General features: G+C 41.8%; 1 pseudogene; it reads right to left on the reverse strand.

Annotated features, from left to right (window-relative positions):
• Nucleotides 1-6,756: 6,756 nt before the first annotated feature.
• LOC113428971 (olfactory receptor 6X1-like) lies at nt 6,757-16,015 on the reverse strand (annotated as a pseudogene).
• Between the last annotated feature and the right edge of the window lie 335 nt (nt 16,016-16,350).

The following is a 16,350-nucleotide window of genomic DNA, read 5'->3' on the forward strand; positions in this document are numbered from 1 at the left end:
ATTTGGGAACTAGTTTTGTTATATCTTGGAGATACCTAAGTTGAGATTGTTTATGTAGATTTTCAATCATCCAGGTCAAGTTCCTTTTTAGTGATCAAAGTTTACAATATATTGTAAATCTCTTCTCCAGTACACTTTTTTTCTGTCCTTCACTGCTTCCATGTTCTCAGTTCTATTTATTCTCTTCATAGACAATTCATACATTAGTAGCATTTGGAAAGACCTACAGATATGGTGTCCAGTGTGCCAAATCTCACAATTCAATGTGAAGAAGAACAAGAATGTCAACTGTTGTGAACTAAAGAAATGTAATTAATAAAGATTCATTTGCATAGCATGATCATAATCCTGCACCTCCTATTGGCCCATAGAATGGCAAGTTATGATTGGTTAATTCCAAGCAATCTGACTGGCTGTTGGCGGGCCGAGTCCCATTGGATGAGGTTCAAACTCTATAACAACAACCATTGGTCATCTGGATAGCCGCTCACTCTATAAAAGGGCAGCCGCTATCCGGGGGTTTTTGTCTCTGTTATCATGCTGTAAATAAAGAGCTGAAGTTCATGTGAAGCAGTCTCGTCTCCGTTTCTAAGCCCATGCCTCATACATAACACTGGCGACGAGGATGGGATGCGGAGACAATAGAGCTGGCTAATCCCCACAGAGCACCAATCAAGCACGTGGCTGAGAGCGCACCTACATCAGCAGGATGTCCAGCGGCGCTACACTACCCACTCCCTTTAACCCAGACAAAGAAGTCTGGGAGTCGTATATGGATCATTTCCAGATGTTCTTGGAAACCAACGATTTAGAGAACGTTTCCACCAGCAAGAAAAGAGCAGTGTTTCTAGCTCACTGCGGACCTTCCGTATTCCGGGTGGCTAAAGCACTTGCAAAACCGGCTGAAGTAAAAGAAATGGATTGGGACACCCTCGCACCTCTCCTGCTGGCTCATTATGCATCCGCTGCATCAACCCAGGCCCAAAGACACGAATATTACCAGAGGGAACAACAGAAAAGCCATAGCTGCCCAGTTCTGGGATTAGATGCACGACACGGGCACAGAAAGCCTATGGAGAAAGACAATGTCAGGTTTCCAAAGGCCGACACCTATGCTACTGCAGCAGAAGAAACCAGGAAGTCGGCTGCTCGAAGGCGCCGCAACCACGCACCGCCTCGTCGATTCGCCCGTGACACTTCACCGGGTTTAGAAAAGTTTCCAGCAACAAAGAATTGCAAGCCGGAGAGCAATGAAGAAGAAGTCATCAGGATTCTGGGCAATCAAAGTCCACGAACTCTAAGGACTCCGCACAAATGCAAATTCTGCTACGCACTCTGCCAAAGTTGTGGAGCCAACCATAAGAGAAGCAATTGCAAATTCCGCTACGCACTCTGCCACGCCTGCGGAAAGAGAGGCCACATCGCACGGGCCTGCAGAAGCAAGAGAGAGTCCAACCCAAACCGAAGGGAGAACAACCTCCAACAACCCACAAGAAACGTTCTTGTAAACTGGCATCACTTGGGTAACCAAGAAAACAACCACTCCTACAGAAACAGGGCACTGCTCTTCAAGCAAAACGGGAAGAGGCACACCAAACGACAACCATCGGCCACGCTTCGCTACTAGACGCACAGAAAATCCGAGTGAGAGTCGCCATAGAAAACCGACTGTGCCAAATGGAAGTCGATTCGGGGTCGTCCCTCTCGATGGTCTCCTGGAAGACCCTCAAACAACTCATCCCGGCCATCTGCCGTCAGGATCTCAGCGCTCAGAAGATCGTCCTCAAGGATTACCAGGGGAACACGATTCCAGTCGCCGGCGTGACTCAAGTCCGAGTAACTTTCAAAAATCGTAGTGCAACACTCCCATTGACTGTTGTCGATGGCAACTGGCCCAGTTTGCTAGGCCTACAATGGTTCGCCCCATTAGGGATTGAATTAGCCAGTATTCACCATGCCGAGAGCAACGAGTGGAAAGAAGGCATAGTCCAAGAATTCCAGGACGTCTTTTCGGACAACTTAGGCAAGAACAAAGGGAGCCCTATATCATTTAGCCTCAACCCAGCAGTAGCCCCTATCCGCCTTAAGCCTCGTTGGGTACCATTCGCCCTTAAACCCAAGATCGACGAGCAACTTGATAAGTTAATAGCCCAAGGGGTGTTGGAGCCCATTGACCATGCCCGATGGGAAACCCCAATCGTCACCCCCATCAAACCGGACGGGTCGATCAGAATTTGTGGAGACTACCGCGCCACCCTGAATCACGTACTCCAACAGAGCGCTTATCCGGTGCCGGTGGTTCAACATCTTCTCCACTCCCTGGGGGGTGGGAAGATCTTCGCAAAGTTAGACTTAGCGCAAGCGTATCAACAACTACCCGTTGATACGGAAACCGCAGAGGCACAGACTATCGTTACGCACCGAGGTGCCTTTAAATGCAACAGACTCCAGTTCGGAGTGAGTGTAGCCCCCGGGATATTTCAGAGTCTAATGGAGAGACTTTTGCAAGGCATAAAAGGGGTTGTGCCGTATTTTGATGATGTTTTAATTGCTGCCCCGAATAAAGAAGAGCTCGAACGGCATCTCAAACTAGTTCTACATAGATTCAAAGACACCGACCTCAAGGTAAAAAAAAATAAGTGTCAACTGTGTACTGAGCGGGTGGAGTTTCTTGGGTATCTAATCGATAAACAAGGGATTCACCCCACCGAGACCAAACTCAAAGCAATTAAAAACGCCCCAAGACCTAAAAATAAGGCTGACCTCCAGGCCTTCTTGGGACTCATCAATTTTTACAACATCTTCTTGCCTCACAAGGCAACAGTAGCCGAACCCTTACATCGACTTCTCGACAAAAAAGCTATTTGGGTTTGGGGTCACAGAGAAGAACACTCTTTCAGAAAGGTGAAAGACTTATTAACTTCCAACGCTGTGCTAATACTGTACAATGAGACTTTGCCATTAAACATTACGTCCGATGCGTCTCCGTTTGGGGTTGGAGCCATTTTGAGCCATGTGTTACCAAACGGGAATGAGGCTCCTATTGCTTACTTTTCCCGCACGTTATCAAAGACTGAACGAAACTATAGCCAACTTGACAAAGAGGCTCTTGCTATTGTATCGGCCATGAAACGATTTCACGAATATGTTTACGGACGGCCCTTTACTCTAGTCACAGACCACAAGCCTTTACTTGGCATTTTAGCAGGTGATAAACCAACGCCGCATATATTGTCACCTAGAATGACTCGCTAGTCAGAATTCCTAGCAGCCTACAACTTTGTATTGCAGCATCGCCCAGGAAAAGCCATTCCCCACGCTGACGCGTTGAGCCGTTCCCCACTTCCAGAACCCGTCAGCGACCCAGCTCCGACCCTCAATATGCTGCAAATTGAAACCCTCAACTCGCCGCCACTAACGGCAAGGGATATCGCCGCCGACACAAAACGGGATGCTATCCTCGCAAAAGTTCTCAGTTGGGTCGAACGCGGGTGGCCAGTCGAAGAAACCCCCGCCACTTTTGCGCCGTTCAAGCACCGGCAAAAGGAACTATTCTCCCAGAAGGGCTGCATCTTGTGGGGAGATAGAGTCGTCGTGCCAGAGAGACTACAGTGACTCGTGTTGCAAACCCTGCACGAAGGACATCCGGGCATCGTCCGCATGAAGGCCCTCACTCGAAGCTACGCATGGTGGCCAGGCATCGATAAACAAATTGAAGCCTGGGTTACCACGTGTAAAAACTGCCAAGAAGTCAGCAACGCCCCACCAAAAGCAATTTCCACCGAATGGGAAACCCCTCGAGGCCCGTGGTCCCGCATCCACATTGATTTCGCGGGACCCACAAAAGGACACACGTTTCTCCTAACCGTGGACGCTTACTCCAACTGGCTCGAAATCCACAAGATGAAAAGCACAACTACTGATTCTATTATTAAAAAACTAGATAGATTATTTGCAACACACGGTTTCCCGGACGTCCTAGTTTCCGACAACGGACCCCAGTTTACTGCTCTCACCTTTGAACAATACTTGGTGGACCGGGGCATCCGCCATGCCTTAACTTCGCCGGCTCACCCTGCGGCAAACGGTAGGGCAGAACGGATGGTTCAATTCCTTAAAAAGACACTCCAAAAAATGGATCCGGGGGACATCGATGCTAGATTAAACAAAATACTCTTACTACAACACATTACCCCCCATAGTGTCACCAACAAGACCCCAGCCGAACTTTTAATGGGGCGGAGGCTTCGCTCCCACCTCGACCGACTACACCCATCTTACTCGCCAGAGATACCTTGTGGATCCAGCGGAACGTATTGCCAATTCAAGGTAGGCGACTTGGTCTATGCCAAAAACCTTTCCGGCGAACCGTTGTGGGTCCCAGCAACCGTAGTCTACCTCACTGGCCCTAGATCTTACCGCCTTGAGACGACAGATGGCAAGATATGGAAACGCCACATAGACCAACTTCTATCTCGTTTACAACCAAATATCCGTGACCCCCTGGACTTCCAAACTCATTGGGGAGGGAATACCGAGGGGGACGAAGACCGCATAGACGACGACGTAATCGAGGACAGACGGCCACTAAACCGAGTGCTCGTGCCACCTGAAGAAGGTCCGGGATTGGGGGCATCCTGCCCACAGAGGAACACCATGGCGGAAACATGCCCGCCCAATCCAGGAATGGACTTAAGGGACTCTGATAGTGTCGCGGAATCAACCCCGGGCGAAAACGAGCCTTGCGTTCCACCGGAACCAAACTTTAAACAAAAACCGGTGGAACAGCAGAAATCAACTAGGCAGGTAAAACGACCTGCATACCTGCGGGATTACGTCACCACGGCCGTCAAACGGAACCCAGAGGGGAGGGGTGTTGTGAACTAAAGAAATGTAATTAATAAAGATTCATTTGCATAGCAGGATCGTAATCCTGCACCTCCTATTGGCCCATAGAATGGCAAGTTATGATTGGTTAATTCCAAGCAATCTGACTGGCTGTTGGCGGGCCGAGTCCCATTGGACGAGGTTCAAACTCTATAACAACAACCATTGGTCATCCAGATAGCCGCTCACTCTATAAAAGGGCAGCCGCTATCCGGGGGTTTTTGTCTCTGTTATCATGCTGTAAATAAAGAGCTGAAGTTCATGTGAAGCAGTCTCGTCTCCGTTTCTAAGCCCATGCCTCATACATAACATCAACCATAATATTCTTCATCTCAGATGCAGTGATGGGATTCAAATTTTTTTACTACTGGTTCTGTGGGCGTGGATTGGTGGGCATGGCTTGGTGGGCGTGGCTTGGTGGGTGTTGCAGGGGAAGGATACTGTAAAATCTCCAATCCCTCCTCACCCCACTAACCTGCTTTCCAGCTCTTTTCTCCTGTGCAGGGCAACAAAAGAAAACCCAGATGATCATCTGGGACTTGGGAGGCACAGAATAGATGGGGGCGGGGCCAGTCAGAGGTTGGTATTTGCTGGTTCTCTGAACTACTCAAAATCTCCACTACCGGTTCTCCAGAACTGCTCAGAACCTGCTGAATAGCACCTCTGGTCAGATGGATATCAAATCAGATAGACTTGTTTGAAATAGGATGTCCTGCTTGAGACAGGGGTTGGACTAGAAGACCTCCAAGGTTTCTTCCAGCTGTATTCTGATTGTTTGGATGACACTCTTAATTGTCTTAATGTTCTTTTTATTTCATCGTGCCACTAAAAGCTGGATAAACTGGATAAGCACTTAGTTTTCTTAGAGTCAACCTCTGGTAACTTGAGAAAAATGTCTACAGCATATTCCTGGACATAATATATAAGCAAGGAATTATTGTTAGCACCAAGTTTTGAAGGAAGGAGATGGGCTCCATGTATTTATTAGTATGATTATTATTTAGATGTTGTAAGGGGGGAAATCTGATTATGAGCATAGCTGCACTTAATAAAAATTGAACAGGCAGCACACCACAAAAGTCTCACTTGGGGATTCAGAGGTTTATTAGAATTTGAAGCATAGCCAACATAAATCCTTTGCTATTAAGGCACTTATATCACATTGCAATGAGGATCAGTCAGACAATCAGTCAAAAGGGACAACTTGAAGATGATTGGCAACCTTCTATTATTCAACATTTCATTATATAACTTAAAACTGTAAAGCATATGACATAGAAAGAAATGAAGTTTCCCATTCCTTTAACATCAATGATACAACATGATTATTTTTTACATGTACTTTAAGCACATACTTCCTCTTTGCCCACATCTTGCCAGCTAAGCAACTGCCAGTGTTGCAAGGTGCACTTTTGACATACTTAAAGATCACAATTGCAGCACACAGATTAACACTGATTTTATTTCAGACCCTTCAGCCTTTAATAAACCCAATAGTGCAGTCAATAGGCCTTGATTAAAAAAAATAAAGGTGTACATAAAAAATTTCTTTTTACAATATATATCTACAAACTACCCCCATTTGTTGACATGAAAGACCATTAAAGCCTTCAAACAACTTTTCCATGGTCCAATGAACAGAGAGAACTAAAATAGGGGTAAAATCAACAATTTGAATTTGATGAAGGTGACTTCTACAGAAATTATTACATGAATTCTATGCATTTTGACAACAAGCAGCACTCCTTACTAGCACTGATGATGTTACCTAGTTAGGATAATGAAACATCTGCAAAAAAAAAAAAAAAAAACAAGCAAGCTCAGGGAGCACCAAGGACTCCACTATTGCCCCTTCAAACAGATTTATCTTTACATTTTAGGAAAAGCTGGAATCTTTTTTCTTAATGCTTTCTGGATTGCTTCTTTCACTTCATTGTTCCTAATGGTGTAAACGAAAGGATTTAGCATGGGAGCGATGATTGTATATAGCCAAGAAACAGATTTAATTGCCTTGAGAGAGGAATTCTTTTTTTATTATTATTATTAAACAAATTTTAATTCTTTTTTTATTATTATTATTAAACAAATTTTATTAATTTTAAAGACATACAAAACATAAATACACAAAAACACAAAACATAAAAACATAAAAAATCTCTTTTCTGAAAGTTGCTTGGTCCCGGGTTAAAACTCTTGTTACAGACACAAATTCAAATTCATATTCATTTTACATACCATTTCATATCTTATTAACATTTTCAATTTTCTATATAACTTCTCCTCTCTTTTAAATTTTCTCAATTTCATTTTATTTATCTCCTCTCAATTCAAATCATAATATTTATTATTCTTTGTCTGTTCTATTTCCAGCTATCCATTTATCTTTCTTCTTTGAAAAAAACTTCTCCTATACACTAAATGGAGTATGATGCCTTTATCTCTTTCCCCTATCTTTATAATACTTAATATAAAACACATAACTTTCATTGGGATTCTGTCTGGTACATTCTAAAATTATACTATATTCAAAACCAATACAAATCTATTCATTAATATTAATATTCATTTATATTTTAAACATTTAACACATTACTTTTCAGTTAAATCACATACTTTTATGGGAGCATCTATTTTCCATAGTTATTCCCCCCCCCACATCACATATTATAGCTCATTATTTCATTACAATGTTCCCCCTTCTTCTACTTCAAATCTCTCATTTCACAAAAAGTTTCACTAGGATAACATAGTCTAATCATTAATATTAACAATCATTTATATCTTAAACATTTTACTCATTTCAATTAAATATCATGCCTTTGTGGGAATACTTATGCTTTCCAAAATTATTCCCCCCCCACATCACATATTTTAAATCATATTTCATTACAGTACTCTCTTTTTCTTAACAAAAATTTCACTAGGTTATACTAAATATTTTATCACATTTTAAATTACATATTATTTCCAATTTTCTATGGTTATTTCTAAATACAAATGTAAAAATGCAATCTTATGTACCTTTCTAGAATCCCTTTTTCAATAAAATTTATCCATTGTCTCTAAAAAACTTTTGCTTCTTCACATCTTGCTCCCCACCATTAAGGCTTCTCATCCCTTCCTTTCTCCCTTGCTTCTTCTTCTCCTCAACCTCTTTACCCCCTTGTCTCTCCACCTCCCTTTTATTCTGCTTTCCCCCTTTCTGTTGTTTCCTAACATAATGTCCCCCTTTCACCTTATTCTTCTCTTTTTGGGTTGTTTTTCCAGATCTTAAAGTCTTCTTTGTCGCGTTCAGCGACCGGTCTGTTGTTTAGATCTTCAGGTTGATTGCTGAATTCCTCTCAGAAAGGGACCCTCGCAAGGGTGAGATTCAGAGAAGCCCTCGCAAGGGCAAAGTTTGGCAAAAGCAGGACCCTATCCAGGGTGAGTTTAAGCAGCGTAACCCTAGCCAGGGTGATTGAGGAACTCTCGCAAGAGTGATTGCAAAGCTAAAAGCAAAAAGAACACAAGACGAAGATTTCTTTAGGTGAGACAGCGCATTGCTTGAGGCAGATGGGATTGCCCCATTTGAGCCTGAGACAGATGGGATTTTCAGGCTGCTAGCTTGCTCTACGCTGTGCTCTTTTATTGTGCTGATTCAAAGAGGGGGGTGAGGGGGGTTTACAGAAAGACAAAGAAGTTACAAACTTTATCTTTTGAAAACAGGCTTCCGTGATACAAGTAACGAACTTATTGATTAATAGTTTTCCGGTAAACATGTCTTTACAGAATACACATCTTATCTGACAGACTTTTGTGAAATTGAATATACATCCTTTCACAGGCTTTTGTGAAATATGTCTTTACTTTATCTGACACAGACCTCTGTGTTAATCTTATCAATTTAGCTTCTTCCTGTCAGTTATTTTCCTGTCAGTTTAGTGAACTTTGCTCTGAGAGGTATACGTGCTGAGCAGGATTTCTCTTATGGAAAAATACTGAGACAGAATAGCCACAATTCCTCCTTTTCTTTATTATTATTTTTTTTGTGCTCATGATTCTAGGTAGAGTCCTTTCTCCTCCCGAGTAGTCCCACAAGGTGACAACAAACCCTTCAGTTTGTTGGTGCCTTGCAGAACCAACTCATATGAGGAAAAGTCCTCATCCCCCAAATCATGACTTGGCAGAGTTAACAAAACTTCTTTTGGAGAAAAGGAATTTTTAGTGTCTAATTCTTCCTCTGACTCTTGGTCAGAGTACCATTCCAGCAAAGGTTTTTTGACAAGGTCTTTTGATTCAATTACAGATGTGAGAAAGCTAACTTCATTGTCAAGTGTTTTCAAACTATCAGTTTTAGATGAATCATTAAGTGTAGTTGCTAACAATGTGTAAGAAGAATTGACCTGAATATTGTGTTTTTGTAGAAAGGTTGATTTCAAATTAGGATTGGGACCAACATCATAATGAGACATAGATATAGAAAGACGAATTGTAAAAATATTCCCTTCATCTCCTTGACCATCCCACTGACGTCCTCCCCAAGTGAACCCAACCATCCATTGTTTTCTTGCAAGTGTCTTTCCTTTTGCAGTAAAAGTGATTCTGAGTGGATTTATTCTCTGTCCACAACAAGGCCATTGAGAGCAGGGAAGATGTGCTTGAGCACGGGTGATATGAATATAGTTAGTGGTAGTGTTTAAAATTTTTCCTTGAAAGTCAAGGATAGTCCAGGTGTAAGTTTGAGGTTGATGTTCATTTGTAGAAGATGATTGTATACTTCGAGGAGTGCGATGATAGCCAAATCTTGCAACAGCATGAGATGCAGACTGCTTAGAGATGGAGTTGTCAGCGATGAAGGCAGGATACCCAAGATAGCGAGCTCGAATGAGAGCTGTAGTCTTGCGATGGATGTCATCAGGGATGAGGTAGCGTCTTTGCACGACAGGTGGTTTGTAGTGATCAGGAACCCAGGAAGATGAATGATGCAATATGCATTTGGTGACATCACAGGGTGGAAAGCAGCAACGAAGATGCCAGCGTAGTTTATCTCCAGGAAAAGTTTTCTCAGAATTAGCTTGAGATGGCAATGTAAGTAAAACAGAAGATAGTGGAGTAGATGCCACTGAAGAAGTTGAAAGCAATAGAACAGTGTGATTGAAATAAGTGTGATTGTGAAAAATCCTAAGCAAGAATATGAACCTATAGTAAGTTGAGTAACATGTATAGTTAAAAATATTAAACAAGGAGAATAGTAATAGTAAATAGTTATGTCAGAAGTAGGAGAAAGAAAACTACCATTGTGTTGGAAAACATAATTACATGCAGAAAGAAGATTATCTTTAAAAATAAAAGTAACAGTGTCAGTAAGGAAAGCAAAAATAGCATCAGGAGATGCCTTAAATTGAGAAAAGACAGGAAGTATTGATATCAGAAGAAAGATTAGAGTTAGAGTCAGGTTTGCCATGGTAAGGTCTGACACAGCGAGCAGGAACCCAAAGCACTCGATCAGGAAGTTGAACAGCTGCGTAACCTTTTCCCCAGGTGATGAGCTGTGCAGGACCTTTCCACGCAGGATCTGGAAGCTGTCTGAAATAAACAAGAGGACGGGAAGAGGGAACTACTGGCTTAGTGAAGTGGCGAGAAGCCGCTGTGGAGGGAGGAGAGCCAGTAAGATTGAGAAAGTTAAGAGTGTACAGACAAACATTTAAGATATTTTGCAACGTTGGGAGGTTCGGGGGGCCTGAGCCTTTTTTCCCCAGATGCCGATCAAGGGCTTGTTTTAAAGTTAAGTGTGTTCTCTCCACAATCGCTTGCCCTTGGCTGTTGAAGGGTAAGCCAAACTTATGTGTGATGGCCCATTTATGACTAAACTCAGCAAAGGGAGAACTGACATAAGCAGGACCATTATCTGTTTTGAGAATTTTTGGACATCCCAACGTTACGAATGACCGAATACAGTGATTAATAACATTTTTTGTAGCCTCTCCTCTTTGCAATGTTGCTATAATAAACCCTGAATAAGTATCTACTGATACATGAATGTATTTCCAGGGAGCAAAGGGAGGATAATGAGTTACATCCATTTGCCATGTATCACAGGCTTGAGTACCCCTAGGATTAACGCCTTCAGGGATACCTTTGGCCTGCAAGCTACATGTTGGACATTGTTGAATTATTGCTGTGGCTTCTTGATATGTAATTCCAAATTGTCTCACTAGGGCTTTCCTGTTTTGATGAAAATAATCATGACTCTCCCCAGGTGAAAGCTGTTGGAGAAGGGGAGAGGAGGCCATAACTTTACAAGCCTCATCTGCCATATGATTGCCTTCTGCTAGGAATCCAGGCAATTGCTGATGACTTCTGATATGAGCTACAAATAAAAGTTTCCCTCGCTTTTTCAGCAATGTCTGAAGCTGTAAAAAAAGTTTCATTAGAGAGGGAGGAGTAACAGGAGAAATATATGCATCAAAAATATGAGCAACCATCTGAGTAACATACATACTATCAGATATTACATTTAAAGATTGTTGTGAAAAAAGAGACAACGCCAATAGGAAAGCAGCTAATTCAGCTTGTTGTGCTGATGATTGTGAAGTAGTTAAACGTTTATGCCATTGAGCATTTTCATACCATGTACATGCTCCAATATTTTTTTTGAACCATCAGTAAAGACAGTTAAGCCTTCCTTCAATGGCTGTTGGACAAAAGGTGATTGTAAAACAAAGGAACTGTCCTCAACACCTGCAATCGTGAATCAGAAGGAAGGTGGCACGACACTTGGCCACACCAATCTTCCAACGCATCCTGCAGTGTTGTGGAAGTCTGAAAAAGAGGTTCCCATTGAGTAATCTTAAAAGGAATATACAATGTAAAAATATCCATTCCCATTAGAGCTTTGGTTCTCTTACGCCCTTTTTCTATAAGAGAAGCCATTTGTGCTGCTCTAGTAAAAATAGATGTTTTTGGAGTGTGTGGTAGGTGTAACCATTCCAAGATATGAAGATTTTTTGTATTTGATATTTGAACAATTATTGCAGTCAGTAGTTGATGAGTGGAAAGAATAGCAAGAGAATTGCTGAAGTTGAACCAAGGTGGGTTGAGAATGCAGATACAGAGAGTTTTACTCAGAAAAGCGATGGGCTAGTTTTGCCCCTCCCTTTCTCTGATACTTTTTTTGGTTGAATCAATCTATGTTCTCTGAAAAGAGCAGCCCACTAGGGGTCGCCCTCTCATTTCTTTTTTCTTTGCTACTTTCTTGTTTACTTTCCAACAAACATCCAGAATTCCCTCATTGCATTCACAGACATACACATCCTTCTCAATTTGTCAAAGCCTCTTTCCTTCCTCCAAACAACACATCCACAAACCATCTCTCTCCTTCCTACTTCCATTTCCTTCCTTCATCTTTATCATCAAATCTACATGCAATAAACAATCTTAGCTTCCCACTCTTGTCTTCTCAAGTACATCAGAAATTGTGGAAAAGCAGAACAATAGAGTAGCAAGACATTATTTACATAGTATTGACACATGGTAGAGTTTTAGCAAAAGATTCCATTAATCAATAATGAGTTTTGTGTTAAGTTGAGACATAAGATCACGGCCCCACAGGTTGAACAGACACAACAGAGAAGTTATAAAAGACAGTTAAATGATTTGTTCTAAGATGGAACACACTGAGAATAAGAATGAAAAATCTGTGGGGTCCTTGAAGAATTTTGTTAAAAGACAAAGAAGGTTGAGAAGGACCTTTCTCATGATGGGATAACCCCTTGCCCCCATCTGAATCTCATCCTGTGGAGTACGGGATGGCTCCCTGACAAAGAAGATGGTCCAGGGTAACAGCTTGAAGAAAGCCAGCTGTTGCAACAGATTGAACTGCTAAGCGATAGTCATTGTGCCAAGCAGCAAGTTGAGAAGATGTCAGAGAAAAGAATCCTTTAATCAGTGCCTTCTGAAAGGTATTACAAACAGGCAAGGAGGCAGGAGAATCAGTGGAGTTGATAGGGTTAACATCAGGAATGTGAGGTGGGTTGTAGGAGGAGGGGAGGAGGGGAAGAAATGTCAGGATACGGAGATAAGGAAGAATTTGTATCAAAATGAGCTGCAAGAGGCTTGGAATTTTTAAATTAGAAGAAGGGGAATAAGAGGAAACAGGAGAAAAAGATTTTTCAGGAAGACTAGAAGATGGATAAACAATTGTTATAGCAGCCATTATTGCTCTCCAAGAGATAAGTATATCCATGGGAGCTCTGGGAATTTCATGTAAATATTTTCCTAATTTTTCCCATGAAGAATGGCTAAGAGTTCCAGCAGATGGATAGGCTGGACAGTGCGCCTCAATATAAATTATAAATTTATTTAAAGATTTCTTCGAAATTGGGTACACAGTTGTACCATTAATTTTCTGAAAGGAATTAGCCTTCTTCACTAGACTATAAAGTTCGTCCCTGTGCCCTGACGAAACTTGAGAAAGTGAGGAGCCCATTACTTACGATTCGTACGAAACCTATGCCAGGTGCGTAGCAATGGGAGTGAAGGAGATGCACCTCTAGACAGAAGTCACACCTTGGAACCTGAAGATCGAAGAGATCCCGACCAAGGAATCCCGGACAAATCAAGGAATCCCGGATCAAGGAATCCCGGACGAGCCCCCATCTGTCGCGTTGAGCGACCGGTCTGTTGTTTAGATCTTCAGGTTGATTGCTGAATTCCTCTCAGAAAGGGACCCTCGCAAGGGTGAGATACAGAGAAGCCCTCGCAAGGGCGAAGTTTGGCAAAAGCAGGACCCTATCCAGGGTGAGTTTGAGCAGCGTAACCCTAGCCAGGGTGATTGAGGAACTCTCGCAAGAGTGATTGCAAAGCTAAAAGAAAAAAGAACACAAGACGAAGATTTCTTTAGGTGAGACAGCGCATTGCTTGAGGCAGATGGGATTGTCCCATTTGAGCCTGAGACAGATGGGATTTTCAGGCTGCTAGCTTGCTCTACGCTGTGCTCTTTTATTGTGCTGATTCAAAGAGGGGGTGAGGGGGTTTACAGAAAGACAAAGAAGTTACAAACTTTATCTTTTGAAAACAGGCTTCCGTGATACAAGTAACGAACTTATTGATTAATAGTTTTCCGGTAAACATGTCTTTACAGAATACACATCTTATCTGACAGACTTTTGTGAAATTGAATATACATCCTTTCACAGGCTTTTGTGAAATATGTCTTTACTTTATCTGACACAGACCTCTGTGTTAATCTTATCAATTTAGCTTCTTCCTGTCAGTTATTTTCCTGTCAGTTTAGTGAACTTTGCTCTGAGAGGTATACGTGCTGAGCAGGATTTCTCTTATGGAAAAATACTGAGACAGAATAGCCACACTTCTTTTCCTTTTTCTCTTTCTTTTTCCCTTCTCCAACCAAAGTTATTTGTTCATCAGAGATGGCTTCTTTTTGTCCCCACCATCCTGTTGCTCATTCAGCTTTACATAAATATAAACCGCCATTTCTAAAAATTGAAAAACAGTGCCAAGGACATCTTTCCCTTCTTGCTTTTCTTTTTCATATTTTTGGTATACAAGTTTCAGTCCATCCACAAGTGATGCCATTGTGTAGAGAAAAAGTTTTTCCAAACAACCACCCCAATTTATTTTTTAATAAAAATTTTTTCAAAAAAAAAAAAAAAAAACAAAAAAGAAGTTTTTTTTTTTTTTAAATACTTTTTTTTTTTTTTTTTTTTTTGTTTTTTTTTTTAACAAAATTTTTTTTTTTAATTTTTTTTTTTTATTTTTTTTTTTTTTTTTTTTTTTTTTAATTTTAGGTAAAATTTTTTTTTTTTTTATTTTTTTTTAATTTTTTTTCTTTTTCTTTCTTCCAACCAAAAAGACTTTTCCCACCCGCTGTCACGTTAGGAAGGAGAGTGAAACGAAAAACAAAACAAAACTTTCCCTTTCAGAATATTCGCAGCTTGTAACTCTCACAAGAAACAATGTATACTTAGCAACCTTCAAGATTCCAGGTCACTTTCTCTTATCTTGTCCCGGTTGAAAGCAGCTTTCATATTTCTTCCAGCTTTCTCCCTCCTGCACCTGCTCGTCTGGCTGCAGATTTCTTCATGGTGGCCATTACTGACCGCCGTTCCTCCGCCTTGGGAGAAGGGGGTTTTGCTGGCTGGGGAGGGTGTCTGCGACACCCCCAAACCCCTAACCGGATCCCCCTGTCTTCAGCTGCCTCTATGGGGCAGCTATATCCCCCAGATCCAAACAGACCAGGGGAACCTTGGCGGCGAACGCAGCAGGGATCGCGCAGTATCGCGAATCCCTGCCGCCGCCGAAACCTTGCAAACCAGAAGTCCGAGAGAGGAATTCTTAACAGTGGGCCTTAAATAGACAAAACACACTGACCCATACAACATGCAGACTACAACAAGATGAGAAGCACAGGTAGAAAAAGCCCTCTGCTGTTTGGTGGTTGAAGGCATCTGGAGAATGGTGGAGATGATGAAGAGGTAAGAAATGAGGGTGAAAACCAGGGAGGACATAACCACAATTGCCATAACTAGGAAACTCAGGACTTCAACAAGATATGTATCTCCTCCTGCAATCTTCAACACTGGTCCTGCATCACAAAAGAAATGATTGATAATATTGGAAGTGCAGTAGGGTAGGTTTGCAGTCAATACCCCCTGATAAAGAATGGAGAAAAAGCCTCCAAACCAAGCTGCATTGCTAGCTTAAAGCAGACTCCAGAAGTCATGATTGTGGAGTATCTCAAAGGATGGCAAATGGCTAAATATCTGTCCAAGGATATCAAGGTGATGATGAAATATTCCGTAGTGCCAAACAGAAAATAAAAGAACATTTGTGTCATGCAGCAGTTGAAACAGATGGAATTCTTTGCAGAGAGATAGTTGACCATCAGTTTTGGAATGAAAGCTGTGGTGTGTCCAATGTCAATGCAAGAAAGGTTGCTAAGAAAGAAATACATAGGTTTCTGAAGATGCGGATCCAAAATTACTATGAGAATGATGAGTCCGTTGCCCATCAGACACAGGAGGTAGAGCAGAGAGACACAAGCAAATGTCATATTCTCCATTCCCCAAACATTGGGCAATCCAACAAGAATAAATTCAGTGCTTCTTGTACAGTTGGTCAAATTCATGTTTTCCCCTCCTGTTACGAAAAGAGAAAATGTGGAATCCCCATTGAATCAAGATTTATCTCATTTCTAAAGACACTTTTCATACAGATACAGTTTAACAGAGTTAGGAGGGACCTGGTAGGTCATCCAGTCCAACCCCCTACCCAAGCAGGAGATCCTACACCATTTCTGACAGATGGTAGGCCAATCTCTTCTTGAAAGCTTCCAGTGATGAAGCTACCACAACTTCTGAAGGCAAGCTGATCCACTTGGTTGATTATACTCTCTGTCAGAAAATTTCTTCTTATTTCTAGGTTGAATCTCTTATTGATCAATTCCATCCATTGTTCCTGATC

Source organism: Notechis scutatus, chromosome Z (assembly GCF_049901735.1).
Source record: "Notechis scutatus isolate UNSWTSFEM ecotype Mainland chromosome Z, rNotScu1.2, whole genome shotgun sequence".
NCBI classification, from domain to species: domain Eukaryota; kingdom Metazoa; phylum Chordata; class Lepidosauria; order Squamata; family Elapidae; genus Notechis; species Notechis scutatus.